Consider the following 13,497-nt stretch of genomic DNA (forward strand, 5'->3'; position numbering starts at 1 on the left):
AATGTCTTGTGGATCCGTGAACATTAATGTATCTTCTCATTCAATAGTTTGATTTAGAATCCACCTAAGAAATACTCCACCCTATCTTTTAATGCTAGGATATTTGATTATTTGACAAAAGAAACACACAATCTATGCATTGATTAACATGTTCCATATATCTAATTCAAAGCTTATCACAAAAGCTCACCACCCCAGTTACAATAATTTCTATAAATAGTTCACTAACAAAATACTTATTGAATGTTTTTATTTATGTGATAGGCTGAGGATACAACAATGAATAAAGCACAGCAAAATCACAGCTCTCCTGCAGCTTCAAGTTTAGTGAAGGAGACTGGCAATAAACAAAATAAGTAGATTTATGCCATATTAGAAAGTGACATGGGAAAAATAAAGCAGTTAGAGGGGATAGGGAAGTACAATTTTAAAAGGGAAGGTGAGAAAAGGTCTCCATTAGAAGACGACATTTGAGCAAAGAATACCCTTTGTTCAGAGCTAAAGTGAGCTATACCAACACCTGGAGAAGAACACTCCAGGCAGAGTTTATCCAACATCTCTTATATATCTCTGAGATCCTGATGGCCTCATCTATGTCTTCTTCCAGTTCTATGTGGGCTCTGATTGATTTCACTTCTTTTCTTCTGCTTCAGGGCTTCTTGTTGATACTACTATAGATTTGTGGGCACTTAAACCCACACATGTGCAAGTTCAAAGTGCATGCAAATTAATGCCCACATGGATGAACTTCAGCTAATGCAAGAGAAGACCATCTGAATAAATCATCCTCCCTTTGTGTTCCCCAGGAATACTCAAGTTTGTTCAAAAGTGTAGTCCAGTGAACTGAACAGCTAACTGATTGAAGCAAGTTCAATTGTCCTTGCCCTGGTTCTTCCTCCTTCCCTGCATCACTCTTCTTGCCCTTCTCACCTGTGCCCTGGGATTACTCTCTGAAAATATCACATAAGCTCTCTGCCTCCATTTCTGGGTAGCACAAGCTAAGGCACAATTTGGAAAAGAAGTGCAAAATCCTCATATGAGTATGTGTTTGGCATGCTAAAGAACAGCAAGAAGTCCATTATAGTAAGAGCAAATGAAGCAAGGGGAAAATATGATGGAAGTCTGTCCAGAAGCAATGGAGGACCCACCATGTAGGCCTTGTAGACCTTAAAAGAACTTTGTCTTTGGTTCTATTTGAGATAAGAAGTTGTTGACATCATCTGCATTATGATTTAACAGGATGACTCTGGGTACTGTGTTAACAATAGACTGAAGGGGACAAGAGTAGAAATAGATAACCAGTTAGGAGTCCACTGTAGCAATTCTGGTAACAAATGATGACTTGGACCAGCAACTGCAGAAGTGAAAAGATGTGGTAGATTCTGGTTATATTGTGAGGGTAAATCTATTCAAACTTTTTTATGGAGTGAGAAGGAAAGAAGCATGGATGACTCTAAGGAAAAATTGATTTGATGTAAGCTAAAAGGAGGAAGGAAAAAGAAAAGCAGGTAAAGTTCAGAGACCCACTTCTGGACATGATAAATGTACCCATGAAACTCCAAGGGGAGATGTCAAGAGAGCAGTTGCATGTATGTGTCTGGATTTCATGAGAAAGATCCATATTGATAATTATTAATGTGTTATTAGGAGTTAAAACCAAGAGATTTAATAAGATTACCAAGGAAATGAGTGTAAGCAGAGAAAAGAAGAAAACCATGTACTGAGCCCAGGGACACTCTAATATGAAAATGAGGGAGGGAGAGTGGAATAATTAAAGACTGAGGAAATGTCAATAAGGATGATGAAAACCAAAAGAGAGTGGTGTCTTGAAATTCCAGTGAAAACAGCACTTTAAAAAGAAAGGAAATATGTGATTTATCAGGTTGAATCCTGCTGAAAGGACAAATAAAATGAGGATTGAGAATTTGACCTTTGGATTTAGTAATTTGAAATCATCATTGACAAGAGCACCTTCACTAAAATGATAAAAACAAAAACATAATTTGAGTGGTTTAAAAGGGAATGAGAAAGAAGGAACTAGAGGTAGAGAGTGTATATGCTATATTTTTTAGGAGGTTTGCAGTAGAGAAAAACAAAGAAATGGAGTGGTAGTTATAGGGAAAAATAGGATAAAGAGAGGGTTTATTTGAGATTATTAAAATAATAGCATATAAGTAGATTAATGAAAATTCAACTGGAGAAAAAATTGATGCTGCATGAGAGGAGCATTTCTGGGACAATATTCCGGAGAATGTGAGAAGGCTGGAATCTAACAAACAATTGAAGGGGTTGTCCTTACTAGGAATACGAACACCTCATCTACAGTAAGAGGAAAGTGAGACTAAGGGTATGGATGCTTGTTGGTGGATAGATGTGGCATGGGAACTTGTAGACCTTCTCTTCTCCTTGCCACAGTTTGCTCAGTGGAATGGAAAGCAAATTTATCAGCTGAGAGAGGATGAGTGAATTGTTGTTGAAGGTAAGCAGAGGGCTTGGGTATTAGTCACCTATCATCCTTTTGGTTTTCTGGGTTTCTTTCATTCTAAGATACCTACCCCATCTCATCTACCCCAATTACCAATGCTGAATGGTAACCAGAGTAGGAGAATTCAAGGAGTGATATCACAGTGAATAGAACCTGATTATGCAAATGGCTGCCCAGTCAATTCCATTATTTCCCCAGGGCCACTTGGGATGGGGCTAAAAGTGGGCTCTGTTCCTATCACTTAAAAGCTTTGTAGAAGCAGGTCACAGTGGCTCATGCCTGGAATACTGAAAGTCTGAGGCAGGCAGATCACTGGAGTCCAGGAGTTTGAGACCAGCCTGGGCAATACAGCAAGACCCCATCTCAGAAAAAAAAACAAATCTTTGGGACCAGCTTATCGATCTTCATGTCAAATCCCAGCAGCTCAGTAGACACAAGATCAGGCCTAAGGGTAAGGGGTGGGACAGAGCCTCTTTCTTGCTTGGAATGCCTGCTTCAGAAAAAGCTGAATCAATGTACTCCAGTAGGCATCCAGGAATTCCGGACACTGTGATGATGAAGGATGCACTCAAAGTCATCTCCTTCCCTCCAAGCACCTACCAGATTAGCATGAGTTAGAATATATATGACCCAGGAAATTTTAAGAATTGAAAAAATGCTGCTTTCTTTCTTTCCCTTTCCTCCGCCCTCTGTCTATTTTTTGTTTTTTCCCAGATACATAATCAGATTCTCCTTTGCATGTGCAACAAAAAGCCCTAAATTGGGCTTTACCTACACTTTACCTTCTGTTGTGAAAAAAGTAAATCACAGTATTTAGAATGCCTTACCTCTGAATATAAACTGCATTATTTCATTTGATATTCACAAAAACATTACCAAGTGAACATTAATTGGTAATGTTACAAGATTTTGGTAACGTTTTTGTGAATATCAAATGACTGGATGCATTCTTTTGTAAAATCGTATGCAAAGTATCCAGTTTTATAAAGAAACTCAGTTTGGGGGATTTTCAATGATCTATTGAAGTTTACATGAGCAAAAGAGGGTTTTAACCCAGGATTTGACGACAGATCCCATGATCTTTGTACTAGACTCCATTATAATTGCCCATCCATCTCTCTCCCATTTATCTCCCTCCCATTATATTAAATCAAGAATATCCCAGGTCACCTAGTTAACCTAAGCTTACAATATTCAACTAGAAATTGATTAACTATGGCCATAAAGCATATTAAAGAAGGATCCTAAAGTTTTTAGTCAATCAAAACAGACCATCAGTAAAAAAAGAGAAATAGTATTTTTTACTAGTTACTAATATGTTTAAAGAAGATTTAAATGTCCCTAAGTTATAAAATTATGGATAATCTGTAAGCCAATATTCAAGGAAAAAATTAATTTCTTTAATTTCCAATACCTTAGAAATTAAAGAAAGTCACCAAGGGCCCCACAGAACAGAAAAACAAGGTAAATGAGTTTAGGTAAAGAAAAGAAAGTAAAAAATCAAGGGATGTTGTGTTGAGTGAGAAACTGACCTTTATCAAGCTTCTATTATTTTTTGGTTATTTGGAACATGTTATTTATTTCAAACTGGATAACCATGTAATAAAAGAGCAGGCCTCCTAAAGGATAGCAATGTTCTCAATGTTACAAAATCTCGAAGTAGAATTTAAACCCAGGACTGCCTGACGCCAAAGCTCATGCTCTTTGCACTAAATATATAAGTTATAAGAAAGAAAAAAGTTATTCTATTTTTCCAAGACTCCTGAAATACTTACCAATAGCAAAATGATTACAATAAATGTTTTTAAGCCAAAAACACAAAAGGGGCTGAAATAGGCCAGACCACATGAAGCCTGTGGCATCTCTCTCTGCAATTGCTGTTAGCTATGCTTATTGATGTGATTTGACTGCTCTACATTTTCCATTGACAGCTGCTTAGCGGTGGCTCTCAGTGATTAGCAAAAACATGTGTCTGCACAATAACATACAAACATAGCTATTGCAGCACCTAAACAAAAGGGCAAAGTATGACTTTTCAATGATACGCCAACCTCAGCAATTAGCTAACACAAGTTCAGAATTAGATTATTTCTTCTTATTTTGAGAAAACCTTGATAGAACTGGCTGTTTTCCTATATATGCTGTTTTCAAGTGTGAAAAGCTTTTTACCAAGGCAGGCAAAAGGAAAGCAATTTTACCGAAAAGAATAATGTGTAATCTGTTTTACTGTCACTGATGGCAGCGGTGGCCCATCTGGAGTGGTTGCTGCAAAGACTCCGGCTGCAGCATGGCAGGTGCAGCTAGGGCACAGATTCCATGGAGCCAGGGGGAGCTCTGCCCCTTACTGAGTTGGGGGATGGGAGCCCCACACTCCTGAGAGCAACTGCAGCACACAGCCAACACTCCAGGTCTGGGCATCCTTGCACTTTTGGGGGCTCAGGAAATGCCCCTGCCCCAACAAGCTCAGAAGTACCTGTTCCCACTCCCTGGCCTCTCCCTAGTACCAGCACCTGCTCCTGGTGGATCAAAGTTGTGGTTGAGCCCAGATGTTGTTGCTACCTGACTAGGTGTGCACACACCCCTGATGGCAATGACAGGCCAGCCCCCTGCCACCTCAGCTCCCTCCAGACTTTGGGTACTGATGAGCATTGGAGGGAAACTGAGTGAGGGTTAGGGAGGCTAAGCAAGAGCCCACAGGCACCCTAAGCACCAACAGCCTGGGCACTATGACATTGTGATGATGTTGATGGTAGCTGGAGATAGACAAGCTCCTCAACAGAGAGGGGCGGGTCTGTGGTGGAATTCCACTTCATGGACCAATCAATACGCACTTCCTCCCTTCTGAGCCCATAAAAAGCCCAGACACAGCCAGACTTAACAGAAGTCAGGACTACCGAGTGCAGGAAGGAGCTATCCACTTCAGGTCTCCTCCACTCAGGACAACCTGCCTGCAGAAGAGAGCTACCCACTTCAGGCCTCCTCTCCACTGAGAACTGGACAATCATCAGGATGACCTGCCTGCGGAAAGGAGCTAGCCACTCCAGGTCTCCTGAGAGTTGTTCCGCCACTCAGTGGAGCTCCTCTCTACCTTGCTCACCCTCCAGCTGTCTGTGTACCCCATTCTTCCTGAATGCAGGACAATAACTCAGGACCTGCCAAATGATGGGACTGAAAGAGCTCTAACACAAACAGAGCTGAACACCCCACCCCCACCTCACCATGTTGCAGGCAACGAGATGGAGAAAAGCGCTACAGGCCTTTGGAGAGCCTGGACCTAGGGGCTTCTGGAGCTAGGGCTTTGACACCTTTTTTCAGGCTCTATGGTTCCTGGCATCTCCAGATTTCCAGGTGGCACCACATTCCCCTCATCCAGTCACAGGTACCCGCAGCAGAAGCCATGTGTGGTGCATCTGGGCCACCACAGGCTTGCATGGAGCCAGCACCTATGCCAGCACCTGGCTGTGTACAGTGGCCAGACCCTGAACTCACTTTCCCACAGACCCCTTGCCTCTTTGCACCTGACTGGCCCATGGCAGCTGTGGGATCCAGGCCAGTAGCACAAGCCGAGTGCAGCCTGCCAGGCTGAGTGTACAGAACAAACCCAGCAGGTGCAAGCAATACTCAGGCAGAAGGCACCCCTAGCCAGAGGTTTCTGGCTGGTGAAGCGACACCCTAAGGATCCTGTGGCCAAGGATTAGAAACTTGGCCATTGAGATGTTAACCTTTCACCCAAGCCTAAATTAAAAATCTAGAGTCTCAACTAATAGCTGAACCCTCACAGAAAAGAGATGTTCATTCATTCATTCAGTGAATTAGAATTTTAATTGTACACCACTATTTGTCAGATACTCTCCTATATCCTATAGATACAAAGGTGAGCAATATATAAACATACTTGTCCTCTTGGAATAAGCCTGCATGATAGCAGAGAAAGCTAAAAGAAACTATTACACAATTACATAATCACAAATGTGATCAAATATATAAGTGAAAGTATGAGTTGTAGGTGAGAGCACATACAAAAGAAGTACATAACTTAATCTAGAGGTCATAGTAGGCTTCTAGAAGAAGTGGTGCTTTAGTTGAGTTCTAGAGGATATGTAGGTGCTGGCCAAAGAGGGAGGAAAGTTCAGGAAGAGCATGGGGTGCAGACTAAGCAGAGGCATGAAGTGCTTGTATATCAGGAACAGTTTCAGTGAGGCTCATGAAGACAGAGGCTGGAGGAGGTTAGATGGAGCTGAAGAGGTTATACAAGGTCATGTGGACTATGGGAAGCATTTTGGACTTTATTTTAAAGGCAATCAGATACCATTAAAAGATTTTAAGTAAGAGAGGGAAGTAATCATATTTGTTTGTTGAAAGATTTCCTAGGCTGCCATGTGGAGAATAAATTGGAGGAAGCAAATAAAAGGACTTTGCAAGAATTTAGGAGAGACACAATGATGGTTTGGATTAGAATAATGGCAATGGGGGTGGAGAAAAGTAGATGAGTTTAAAAACACAGGATATAATGCTAGACTGGATATGGGGGGTGGTCACAAAGAAAAAGGACTTAAAGGTACTCTCATGTTTCTAACTAGAAGAAAAATCAAGATATTGTTATGCTAAATATGAAAATGGAAGAAATGCCAGAACACACACATTTGGAAAAATGGATCATTGGTTCACATTTTGGACATACAGGTTTTAGATAATTGTGTGATGGGATAGTCTTGGGTATGCAGCTGCGTGAACTGACTGAAGACACAAACTGAAGAACAACGTGAACAACGTGAAAATCTCCAGATCTATTTAGAAACAGAGTCTGGATTGAAACAAAACTATGTCTCAATCATTAAACGTTGAATTAAATGATGACCACAGGACACAAATATGACCAAAGGAGGTACCATTACACATTTCCATAGTGACAAATATTTTCCTCCACCTGGGTTTCGAGGTTAACTGGCCTAACAAACTTTAATCCTCCATCATCTAAGTGGCTTCCTAAGAAATGATAAAGTCTAAAATGTTAAGCTTGAAAGGAAATATTCATAAATGAAAATATTACAGGTAAAACAGAAAGCAGAATATCGAGAGAAATAGTTCATCAAATATAAATTCTCAACACTGACGAAGATAGTATACAGTTTAATAAAAATAATACCTGCATCACATTATGCTTGTGAGTAATCAGAGGTAATAATGCATAGATGACATACACTTAGTTATTGGACAGTATAAGTAAAAAAAAAAAAATCAAGATATGCTCAAATGTATAGTGTGGGTTATTCAATCAACAAACACTTGTTGAGGAACCATCATTTGACAGACTGTTATGTGCTGAGGATATAAATATATACAACTTAACTTTCATTATAGAAAGTCAAGTTTTAGGGAAGAAAAAAGATTAATATAAAGCTATTACAAAGCACTTGCGTTAGAGATAAATATGCATTTTCATGGGAACGTATATACTGAATCAATTAAATTGGTTGGAGGTGATGACATTTAAGTTTGATATTAAATGATTAATGTGTCAAATTGAGAATAGTGGAAGGGTTTTCAAGATATGACATAGCATGACATGATGATGAAAGAATGAAAGACTGTGGTGGGCTAAGTAGCTGATATACAGGTACATGGTGGGAAGTGAATTGGTAGAAGAGGAGTCTGAAATGGTGGGTTGGGGTTTTGTGTATTGTGCCATAGGTTTTATTCTGCCACAATGGAAGAGTACCTGATTCATTTCCAAGAAGGTGGTAAACCATGTTCCAGTATGAGACCCAGGTTTGGATACTGTTTTGGATACTAGTGAAGCAAAGTAGTTACCTGAGGATTCATTGGACTAGTGGAAACCATGTTTAAAAGAGAACACTAATCTTGTTTATCTAAGTAAAAAAATAAAAAGAGAACACAACTGCCCAACATTAAGAGTGCTAAATCTGTAAAGGGGGAGGGGTAAAAGGTAAGAGTGTCACAAAGCAGGTGGTTGCAGGAATGAATGAATAACAAAAGCAAGGAGAGCATAAAAATCAAGGATTCTAAGGCCTAAAAGACCAAAGATTTGTTTAGTCGGCCTCTGGCTAGGACATCAGTGAGTTGGTCCGGTTAAAAGACATAGAGATACGAGAGCTCTCACACAGGGAGATGTTGACAGTTGTCAAGCCAGGGGCTAACATAATCAGATTGGTATTTTAGAAAGATTGCAGCCAGTCACTGTGGCTCACACCTGTAATCTCCGCACTTTGGGAGGCCGAGGCAGGTGGATCACTTGAGGTCAGGAGTTCGAGACCAGTCTGGCCAACATGGTGAAACTCCATCTGCACTAAAAATACAAAAATCAGCTGGGTGTCGTGGTGCATGCCTGTAAACCCAGCTACTCGGGAGGCTGAGGCAGGAGAATCGCTTGAACCCAGGAGGCAGAGGTTGCAGTGAGCCGAGGTTGTGCCACTGCTCTCCAGCCTGGGTGACAGAGTGAGACTCCATCTCAAAAAAAAAAAAAAAAAAAAAGAAAGAAAGAAAGAAAGAAAAATTGCAACTAAGGTATGGTGAAAGATGGTGTGAACAGGGTTCACGCAGGCATTCTTTTGGGAAAGTACAAGTAAGAGAGAGCTGATGACGGTATCAGCTGAGTCAATCACCAAGAACTGAAGTAGTCTGATGAGGAAGGGGAAAGATAATGTGTCAGAGAGGTCAGGCAAGACTTCTCAGGATCATTTGCAGAATTAAATTTAGCTTGATACTGAGGAATGGGGAAAAGACTTCATATCGAAGGAGGGACAGCAGCATGTTTTACAGAATAACAGATTTGACAGGCTCATGAGTCTGATTCTGTCTGGTATTTTTATATTTATATCTGGTTCCTGGTACAAGCTACATATCCTGGAAGGAATTTGCCACTAGACCTCAGCACTATATTGGTCACTATTAAGAGTGCAGTGGCTTTCTGCATCAGTCACCTATAGAAAAGCCTGTGGTAGAAGCTAACATAGTAAAAGTCTGTGGGCTTCAGATTACATAGGAATCTACTGAGAAATTTCCATGGGTCCTCATAAATCCATTCCTACTATGTCCACAGAATATGAATCATTCTCAAATGTGGCTAACCGTTAACACAGAATTATGCACTATGCTGTAGTGAAAAGAACTTGAACTTCGACCACATATTTGCTAAATGATTGATGAAAATTACCTTGCAATAGGAAAAGATGGCTGTTTGTCAAAAGGAAAAAATGATATGGCTTAAGTATCTGCAGACTGAGCTGTACTAGCTTCAACCAAGACTTTCTGCAGACTGGTCACTGCTTTTTAATGATTCCATTGACGTCAGATAGTGTCTAGTGCAACAAGCTATTTTTATATATCAATTGTAAATGCAGCAGCTATCTCTCCTCTGAATTAGATCACAGAGCAGCAATGAAATGCATGCCTCAGTCATAAGGTAGATGAACAGGCACTTCTAGATTATATTAGAGAGAATATGATTTCTCCTCACTCTGCCCTAGAGCAGTGGTGGCAGTTGTCAATTGTACAAATAACTAGGTGCTTTTTCTTGCAGTATTTGTAAGAAAGGAATAAAAGGAATATTTTGCTTTGCTGATCCAAGAGTAATTGCAAGAAATCTGGACACAGTACATGAAGCAAGCCAAACTTTGAGAAAACAGCAGAATCATCACTCCCAGACAAGGAAAGAAATGAACATAAAATCATTGATGCCTATTTCTCAATCCTAATGCTGATTCCTTTGATGAAAAGGAAAGTGGATGATCAGATTCAAGGAAAGGAGATCATCTAGGCACTGAGAGGCACCTTCTGTGACTTTTGAGGCTACAGTTCTGACAGCCTAACAGACTCCATCTTAGATGTGAGTCTGACAGACTCCATCTTAGCCTCTCCCTCCCCACAATTCTCTCCTTCAGGTGCACAGCTGGGTCACACTGTACCCAGAACTTTGTAACCGATGTAACCACATCCTGCTTGGCAAGTCCCCAAGCTATTGTGAATACCCTCCTTGGTAACCAGCAATCATGGGAACCGTTTGTGTGTACCCCCCTTGGTAACCAACAATCCTGGGAGCCTCCTGCTTCCTGGTTGCCAGCTTCCTTATCTAACTTGCTTGTTCTGCTTCTGTAAAATTCCACTTCAGCTAGGCTCCCCCTCCCCTCTCTCCTAGAAGATGTATAAAAGAAATCGTGCCCCTTTCATTAGGGCTGAGAGAATTTTGAGCATTAGTCTCTCGGTTGCCAGCAATAAAGGACTCCTGATTCAATCTCAGAGTGTGGCACGCTTTCCTTACAACTTGCTCAGTTATAACACAGTTGCTGAAGAATTCCTCCAGTTGGATACGTTCTGATGCAAGTGCTGAATATGCCTACTGATGTTACCAGATAGGAATCCCTAACAAGTAAACCTTATGTATAAGCACATAGCAGTGTCAAAACTATTATTGGTGTCCTAAGCAGAATCTCCATAGTAGCATTGAACATATTTTCATATGCCTTCATATTTTGATTAGAAATAAAGCAAACAATAGTCAACAAATATCACATGATACATGTTTTAAAAAAGCCTCTTAACCATGATGAGAAAAGTCATATAGTGTATTTTTAAATCCACTATATAAAATCCTGCTTTATAAATCCCTCTATATAAAATCAGGTCTTCTGCACATACAATTTTGTTTTTGTAGAAGGTAGAAACTCACTGTTTTGTAGAAATTGGGGATGAGGAGGATTAAACATTCAAATTCAAAACCATCAACTTTTTGTGACTCCATGTTATTTTCCCAGAGTACATATATTTCAATAAGACCCTTTGTTTGCTGGCCTATATTATATGATTGCACTTTATCAATTCTGAATTTTAAACTGCAGACGATAATATCAGCTCCCAAATGTCAGACATCATGATGAATTGGCTTTTCAACTTGTCAAGCCCTTCCCTTTTCTTGCTTCCAAAATGTCAAATGCAAAGGCTCCTGATAGCAAAGCTGTGCAAAGAATGCTTTTGTTGTTGTTGTTTTAGCAATCATAATAATGGAAATTCTTTGTTCTATATGTAAAAGTTGTGTTTTTATTGATATTCTAATTGTGCAGATTGAGTCATCTTTTAAGTAAATTAACTAATTAAATTGAACCCCCTTCATACAGAACATTTTAAATGATTGATTTTATCCCCGCCTCTAGTGCTAAAATGTTATGTTTAAAAAAAATGTTGATAAGTGCTTAATCTCTTTTTTTAATTTTGTCTTTTGTTCCAGATACACAGATGTTTTGCCCTTTTGGAAACTGAAGATAAAACAGACAAAAAAAGAATTTTAAAATATAAATATTTCTTCATTAACATGTTAACCTAGCAAAACTGACATAAGAATGGCCACCTTGAATTTCACAAAATGTTGCCACAGAGAAATACTAAAAACGGAATGATTATGACTGTTTTTCATTTTAATTAAAGCTGAAATGAAAATACACATTGTTGGAAAGTAAAGAAATTAAGCCACAGATTGTTTGGTGGCTTGGTTGATTATTTAGAAATGTATTCATTTAGTCATTCATCTGTCACGTATTTATAGTGTCTACCGAATTCCACTCACTAGCCTAAGTGGAAAATAGAAGGGTAAATAAAGCAGTTTCTGGCCTTGAAGAATTGGAATTTAAGGAAAAAACAGGCTATGTCATAATCAGAGATAATAACTCAATAGGTCAAAGACATTTACTTTTTTCTAGGCATAAGTTTGAAATTAAATTCCTAAAGTCCTGAAAATGAATATTGCATAATAAATCTTGAAAAACTTACCTAAACTATAATGTGACAGAGCTCTAAAGGACAGTTGTCCTTTGCTTAGGTTACGTTGCCAGCAAAGGTAACCTAAGCAAAGGAGCAAGGTAACCTAAGCAAAGGAGGACTGTAACTTACTAACTCCCTTAATAAGTTATGCCTCCTCTATTTTAATGTATGTCCAGTAACACAAGGCAGCTACACAATACTCAAACTATTGTATGTATTGCTCTATTTTCAGCAGAGTATTTTTGTTTTTTTTGTTTTTTTATCTCTCAAGAAAATGGGTTGGCATTCTGGCCAGTTCTAATGCTCTGGAGCTCGTCTGTTACTCAAAGCCTGTAACTCTCATAAAGCTTTCTTCCATATTGGCAAAGGAATAGAATACAGTCATATTATATATGCATAAAACATCTTTGGAAGAACACACAAAAAAACTGGTAATATCAGTTGCCTCCAATATTGAGATTGGGTGATGTAAGAGGCAGTGATTATAGGGGCACTTTTGTTATATATCTTTGTAAGTCTCGAAAACATTTGAAAATATGCATTGATTACCATTTAAACACACACACACACACACACACACATGCACACGCGCACACGAGTTCAAAATCAGAAACATCTCAGGCCCACTAAACAATAGATTCCCATTTCATCTCAAGCTCCTTCATAAATCTAGCTCTCCCCTACACCAGAGGTCCTGAAATTCTGTTACTTTTTCTCTTTAGTCAAGCCATTTCACTTTACTGTACCATCTTTCTCAACATGTCAAATGCCTATAATCTCTAGCTTTCCATTTGCCCCACCCCTACCCAACCCACTCTTCTCCTTATGCCCAAGGTAGTTCAAATGCTCTGGGAAGCTGCCTTTTGTTAAGCAAATCAGGGAAGCACTATTTTTGAGAACTGATGGTGGTATATAAATAATGACTTCTCCTATCCTGTGATATTGTCTCTGCCCTCCATATAGAAATCAGTTGCTCTTATAGAATAAATCAAAATCCAAGTAGATATATGAAAGACCTGTGAAAGTTAATCTATCCTTATCTGGCTCTCTGCACACTGACCTGTGATCTCAGGTGAGACCATAGATCTGTGAGCCTCTCAGGTGCAAGGGTAAATTAAAAACACATATCATCTTCAGGGTGAAAGTGGTCAGCCTCTCTAATCTACCCCCCCAAGATGTCAGTAAGAAAGGACACTTTCTTCTTCCTAGTTAAGGGCTTCTTGAGGCTACATAATTTATTA

General features: G+C 39.4%; 1 long non-coding RNA gene across 1 annotated transcript; it reads left to right on the forward strand.

The window, feature by feature from the left end:
* The first annotated feature begins 647 nt into the window (after positions 1 to 647).
* Positions 648 to 11,941, forward strand: LOC116552216. The gene is made up of 2 exons (XR_004269279.1): positions 648 to 1,508; positions 11,727 to 11,941. It is a non-coding gene; the product is annotated as an uncharacterized LOC116552216 (long non-coding RNA).
* Positions 11,942 to 13,497: the final 1,556 nt, after the last annotated feature.

This window comes from Sapajus apella, unplaced genomic scaffold, assembly GCF_009761245.1.
Source record: "Sapajus apella isolate SASKATOON/1434 unplaced genomic scaffold, GSC_monkey_1.0 scaffold11, whole genome shotgun sequence".
NCBI lineage: Eukaryota > Metazoa > Chordata > Mammalia > Primates > Cebidae > Sapajus > Sapajus apella.